We start from the raw sequence: 7494 nt of genomic DNA on the forward strand, positions 1-7494 counted from the left end.
TTTATAAAAAATATAATTTCCTTTAAGCTTGGAAATCTAGATACCTACCTGTTTTAAAGGGAATCTACATTCTTACTGAGAGAGGTTTAAAGGGGGAATCCAGATTCTCCTGGCATCTGATTCCCTAGCGGGATTTGCAACCAAACATAGGAATCTTTAAACATTCCTGGGAATTCTAAAACATTACCCCGTACCAAATGCCATATAAAGGATTTGAAATGGAGTAAACTGCTAGTTTAGCATTTGCTACTTTTTAGGAAAAAAATGTATCAAACGTGCGTGAAATATATTTAAATAAAGTTTGCTAATTTTTAGGAAAAAAGTTTCTCTGGTAGTTTTTTTTTTTTTTAAATTTTTGTTGAATTACAATTTTAACCACATTTTTTATTTTTTAAGAATAAGTGTTATCTAATTAGATTAGGGGTATTTTTTATAGTAAAAAAGCCAATAACTAGCTTTCCGAATCCTCTTAGTATATACAGATATATATATATATATATATATATATTGATTGATGATTTCAGTTTGTTCTGCGCTCTACTTTTTGCCACGGCCTATGCCAATGAGTCAAAAAATTGAACTTTGTCGCAAGAAGTTTACACCTCTTTAAAAGGCAATTAATTTGAAACTTGAGTAAGTATAAAACCAACTATTACATACATTTTTGGGCCAGGGAAGTGGGAACTACCGGTTTGAGTAATACTAATACTAGATAAGTCAATCAAGTAAATTTTAGTATTCTAGACAAAAAAGAATTGAGAAGTCTATGCGAGTACAAACTAAAAAGGGTGAGTGATTGAGGAATTAAACCGAAAGATAGTTATTAATTTGTTATGGATTGCTATATTAAATCGGTGATATTTTAGTGATTAATTAGAAATATTAGAGGGAAACCAAATTTAACCCCAAAAAGAAAAAAATAATAATAATAATAACAGAGGAATTGGTGCAGTGAAACTGTTAATACCTGCCCACAAACATTTCTAAGTTAAGAAGATTAAGGCCCAGGTCAAGTGTATGGAACACAAATTACAAATCAAAGGCGGGATCATACAATCCATGATAAAAGAATATAGTGATATGGTTTAAGAAATGCCATTGACAAATAACAGGGAGCCATTCGATCTAAATTACTTTTGACATGGAAAGACAATGGCTGAAGCAGTATATGTGTACACTGTAAAGAACACAGTAAAATGTCACAAGCATATAATTTATAGGCTATAAATTATAGCCATTATGAGCTTAAGAAATACTCAATCAAGGGCGTTCATTACTTAGATAATTATATTCCATCCAATCCGGTCATACTACAAAACTAACAATCACAAACCAAAGGAGGGATCGTATATCCTAATCCCATAATCAAAACAACATAGAAATATGGTTTAACCAAAAGTCATTGACCAATAACACTAAGCCATTCATCTAAACTACCATTGATAATTAGGATAACAAAGACATAAATGTTTAAGGCAGCATTTGCGTGTCAACTATTTATGTCCAGCACGAACGTCGTAATTCGTAAATATCTGGTGATGCTACAAAACAGACAATCACATGAATTAATTAATAACGCAGCAACTATATGACTAATAGAATTTGGGAAGAATGAAACAACTCTGATTAATTACTTTCTCACAACAACATGAACAAAAAATAAATTAATATAAAAAATTTACTAAAATGGGTGCTCTTAGGGCATTTATTAATAAATCATTTTAGTAAATGCCCTAAGAGCACCCATTAATCATATCCATTGTAAATTTATATTCTTTTCTTTTTGCTTCTACATTTTTTTCCTCAATTTTAAATTTATGTTATTATTATTACTATTTTCTTATAAGGAAGTGACCAATATATATGTCCATTAATTAAAAAGAAAAAGAAAAAAAGAACAACGTAACATACCTAGCTCATTTGTCTTCCCTTCTTCTTCTGTTTTCCTTCTCAAGTATAAGAAATTTGTCTCTAATTGCATTCATTTCATTGACAATAATATTTATTGGAATCCGCTCATCTGTTAATGTTTTAGAACACAACAATCCAATTTGGAACACTAATATCAAGCATTCTTTTGGATCTTCTTCAATTATTTGAATTTCTTCTATGTTATCATTGGCATCTTCTTCATCCTCCTCAAAGAACATAGATGGGTCAACTATATCCATGACATGTTCGGGCAAAGCCATTGCAGTGAAATTGTGAATGCTTAAATCATCTTTGAACATTTCATCAATTGGTCTTTTTCCAATAAACATCTCCAGCAAGAGTATCCCATAGCTGTAAATGTCTTCTAGTGTTAAAACTTGGCCACCCATCCCATAATCTAAAATATATCAATACATACACAGTAACAAATAATAGTCAAATGCACTTGAAATTTTTAATCAATAAAGCATTATACATTGTTGGCACATATAGCCCTTCATAAAATTTTGTGAATATGTGGGTTTTTTTTTTTTTTTTTTTTTTTGGGTGGTGTATGTGATTTTTTAGAGAAAACAAAAGTTTTTTAGCCCTTCATAAAATTTTGTGAATATGTGGGTTTTTTTTTTTTTTTTTTTTTTTGGGTGGTGTATGTGATTTTTTAGAGAAAACAAAAGTTTTTTTCCCCTCCAACTGGCCAAAGCTGTCAAAAAATTTTCTTCACTTGAAAAGTGGTGTCAAACTTGTGAGTATAGTTACTTTTTGAAAGAATCCCTACTTTATTTTAATATCAATGCAAAATGTTATAAAGAACTATAGTGTGCTTCACCTAGTTGAAAACTTACCTAGAGCAATGTATCCAATGGAACCCTTGAGCCCAACTGACAAGGTTTGAGATTTGGAGAAATTGTTTGATGCTTTAAAGAGGAAATTCACCAATCCAAAATCACCAACATGAGCTACCATATCTTCATCAAGAAGTATGTTGCTTGGCTTTAGATCACAATGAACAATTGGGGTTTGGCAATGGTGATGAAGATATTCTAATGCATAAGTAACATCAACAGCTATGTTCAGTCTCTAGATAAATCTCAAACTCATCATTTGATGTTGCTCATAATTTTTAGAATGCAACCATTGATCTAGACTTCCAATGGACATAAACTAAAAAATTAGACTTTTAAAGTCATTTCCTTCATGATCAATGCTTGAGTAAGCGGAGGTAATCTTGAGGAGATTGCGATGACGTTATACTTCTCAAAGCATTGCATTCGCTAATGAAACTCTTGGAAGCTCCTTTTTGTTGAAGGTTCAATACTTTGATTGCAACAATTGCTCCATTTTCAGAAAGAATTCCTTTGTATACTGAGCCAAAGCTACCCAAACCAATCAAATTGTTTTCTGAAAACCCATTTGTTGATTTTAGTAGTTTTGCATATGAGACATGCAACTTCCTATCTTCAAAGGAAGATGTAGTTAATGTTCTCTCTCTTGAGTTAATGCTATTAGTACATTTTTTAAAATTTTGAATCATTGACAATGGAGATTACTTAGATTCAGAACTTAGCACTTAGTTTCTCAGCAGCTCTTAGTTTCTCAGCAGCTAGAGTCATTGTTTTTCTTCGTTTTTCATTGTTATTTGCATATTCTATATAAAAATAATAATAAATAAATAAATAAATTTCCTCTTAAGTGAGAAGTTTTCAAACGAATTTTGGCTTACTTTCAGTACTTTTTTAACCTGACATTTCCTATTATTTTAAATATACAATGGCAAGTGGTAGTGAGTTTTGAGTCCAAATCTTTTATCTCACTCTTCTTGCTCTACTATATACTTCACAAATAAAATATGCCACATGTCCATCTATTTTATCAAATGCTAAATTTATGCCTTCTATTATTTTAATTACCTAAATATGATGGGTTATTTATTTATTTATTTTAGGAAATTGAAATAATAAAAAGCATAAATTTAGCATTTAATTAAATAGATGAACATGTGGCATATTTTTATATGTGGAGTAAGAAGAGTGAGACAGAAAATTTAGACTCATTAAAACAAATGGAGATTTCAGTTAAAAAAGTACTGGAGGTAAGCCAAATTCTTTCCAAACCCACACCCTAATCCACAAATTTAGATTTTAAATTGAACCATAATTTCATCTCTTGTCATCACTTTGATTTATTTGCATTCAACACTTAAAGAGGCCAAAGTTAATAAAATTGATTTCTACTCAAACATCTTGTTTTGGGACTTCTAAGTGTTTTGCGAGGAGTATTATGTTATATTTATGGGAAAATCATTGCTGATATGTATATATGAAATAAATTGGCGAGTTGGTCTAAATATCTCTCTGAGTATCTATATTCAAACTATTAAGTTCGAATACTATGTGACAGTGGATCCTCCAAAATCAAGTGTGATAATCAAGACCTAAAGGATTGGTAACTCTAGGGGAGTCTAGTGGCTGTGAAACATTGAGCAATTTTGTGAATGTGTGTGTTTGAATGTTTTTTTTTTTTTTCCTTTTTTTTATGTGGTGGGTGTATTGTTTAGAAATTTTTTTCTACAACAAGCCAAAGGTGTCAAACAGTGTCAAAGTTGAGAATATGGTTACTTTTTGAAAAAAATTCCTACTTTAGTTGAATATCAATGCAAAATGTTAAATAAAAAATGAAGTGTGCTTCATCTAGTCTAAATTGTACCTGGAGGAATGTATCCAATGGAACCTTTGAGCCCCACTGACAAGGTTTGAGATTTAGAAGGATTGTTTGATGCTTCGAAGAGGAAATTCACCAATCCAAAATCACCAACATGGGCTACCATATCTTCATCAAGGAGTATATTGTTTGGCTTTATATCACAATGAACAATTCGTGTTTGACAATGGTGATGAAGATATTCTAATGCATAAGCAACATCAACAACTATGTTCAATCTTTGAATAAAGCCCAATTTCTTGGTATGATGTTGGTCATCATTTTTAGAATGCAACCATTGTTCTAGACTTCCATTGCACATGAACTCAAAACTAGACTTTTAAAGTCATTTCCTTCATGATCAATGCTTGAGCAAGCGGAGATTATCTTAAGGAGATTACGATGATGTATACTTCTCAAAGCATTGCATTCATTGATGAAACTCTTGGAAGCTCCTTTTTGTTGAAGGTTTAATACTTTAATTGCAACAATTGCTCCATTTCCAAAAAGAACTCCTCTGTATACTAAGCCAAAACTACCCGAACCAATCAAATTGTTTTTTGAAAACCCATTTGTTGATTTTAAGAGCTCTGTATAAGAGATACGCAACTTCCTATCACCAAAGGAAGATGTAACTAATGCCCTCTCTCTTTTTTTGCTCACATGAAAACATGAAGGGAAAAAATACAATAGAATGAGTACAAATATGATCATGCTAGAGGTAGGAATTACTATTTTGAGTGCAAGAAATTTTCTAAATGAATGAGGATTTCTCCTCAAGCATATAGGTAAATGTAATTCTTGGACACCACCGCATAGCTTATCATTTTCAAATATTGAAATCTTGCTTGCATTTGCAAAAACTCCTTCACTTGGCACTTCGCCTTCAAAATCATTATAAGAAATATTGAGATACTCAAGTGACAAAGACTTGCTAAGTAATTCAGGAATTTGTCCAGAGAAATTATTCTGCAAAATATCTATTTCTTTTAGACCTCTTAACATCTTCAAAGATTCAGGTATTGTTCATTCGAATGAATTACCCTCTAAATACAAGCGCTCTAAACTAAAACAAGTTTCAAGGGTGGTGGGAATTTTGCCTGATAATCAATTAAATGAGAGATCTAACTTGGCAAGATGTATTAAGTTGCCCACTTCAAACGGCAATGCACCTATCAAAAGATTGTGAGACATCACCAAAGATATTGAAAGGGAAGAAAGACTAATAACTTGTTTTGGAATTATGCTAGTGAGATTGTTACTAGAAATGTTCAGTAAAAGCAAATTTTGGCAATTTCCTAGGCTTGGGGGTATATTCCCCTCAAGTCTATTTCCCTCTATAAAGAGAATTGTCAGTCCAGTCAAGTTACTCAAGGAGGAAGGGATCGACCCAGAAAACTTATTACCACCTAAATATAATACCTTTGACTTCTGAAGCTTCCCAAGAGCATTAGGGAGAGTACCTCCCAAATAGTTATATTCTAGTCCCAGATCGTTTAAGTTAACAAGGTTCTCGATCTCAACAGGGATGTCACTGTGGATCATATTCCCACCCATAGTAAGAGTTTGTACCTGGGTGGAAAGGTTGGCTATGGAGCTGGGAAATAATCCTCCAAAATTATTATCTTGTAAACCCAAGATCTCCAGACTAGTACTGTAATACCCGGGAAAAAAAAAAGATTTAAAAGGAAAGGTATTTAAGTAATATTTTTGTGGGGCCAATTTTATAATTTCTAATTATAAGAGAGTTTTTTTAGAAAATAAGGTTGAAACCCTAACTATTTATAAGCTTATTAAGTCAATGTATATGGGAGATATTTTGAGAGAGGAGATTACCCAAAGGACTGAAGTAGAGAAAGATTGACTACACCTTTAAGGTAAGAGCTTAAGAAATCTTGTTCTTTTGTCAAATTTAGACTTTATGTGGTATTAGAAATGTTTTATGTGAGTATTTTGGCCAATAGTGTGACTATTTATGTTTCCAATGAGATTAATGATGTAAACGAAGAAGGAATTTGATTAATTTTCTCTATGCCCAGTGTTGCGTTAAGTGTAAAAGGAGGCTCTTGGATCAGGTTTTTTGCATAGGTTGACTGAATTGGGGTTTTGGCAAATTGCAAAAGGTAATGGTGTCTGTGTAGGCTTGATTTTGTATGATATAGAATATAGTACATTTTTCCTAGTTTTGTCCTCATCTCAAAGATAACTAGGGGTGAATGGAGCACACGTATAGAAGATTAGGTGGTGTACTTTTGACCCTATATGGCTATAAGTATGGTGTATCTATAGGCTTTGTCCCTAGGTACTATTAGTGGCAGAAATTGGAGGATATATATATATATATATATATTATGAATACAGTGGACTTTTTAACCATAGAATAATAGTGGAAAATTATTGGATATTTTTAGCAGTCTTTCTTTTGTTCGGGTATTCATATAAGTTTTACTTAAAAATATTAGATTATTGAGTAAATGATATTTGAAAAATTGTTTAGGTGATATCTAAAGATTTTAGAAGAAGTGTTAGGGAGAAATTCCTTTTGGTATGGCTTTTGAAGGTAAGTAAACTTATCCTAATTAGTTTTATTTTGTGTAATTTTAACTACTGAAAATTGTTTACAGTTGTTACAATTTTATTTCTATTGTATTACTGATTTCAAGTAAAGAATTATCACAAATATATCTGATTACTAAATATATGATGTATTTTATTTAATTATTTTTAGCTATACTGATTCAAAGTAAAGAATAAAGATTTTTCACAAATATACATGAGCATTGAATATAAGGTTTATTTTATTTAATTGCTTTTTTAGCTATATTGATTTAAAGTAAAGAGTTATAGAAATATCACAAATAGATT

At 31.3% G+C, this 7494-nt stretch overlaps 2 pseudogenes; both read right to left on the reverse strand.

Moving 5' to 3' along the window:
• Nucleotides 1–2754: 2754 nt before the first annotated feature.
• On the reverse strand, nucleotides 2755–3542 carry LOC112031704 (probable LRR receptor-like serine/threonine-protein kinase At3g47570; annotated as a pseudogene).
• Nucleotides 3543–4624: 1082 nt separating this feature from the next.
• LOC112031702 (probable LRR receptor-like serine/threonine-protein kinase At3g47570) lies at nucleotides 4625–6186 on the reverse strand (annotated as a pseudogene).
• Nucleotides 6187–7494: the final 1308 nt, after the last annotated feature.

Source organism: Quercus suber, unplaced genomic scaffold (genome assembly GCF_002906115.3).
Source record: "Quercus suber isolate HL8 unplaced genomic scaffold, Cork oak 2.0 scaffold_177, whole genome shotgun sequence".
NCBI lineage: Eukaryota > Viridiplantae > Streptophyta > Magnoliopsida > Fagales > Fagaceae > Quercus > Quercus suber.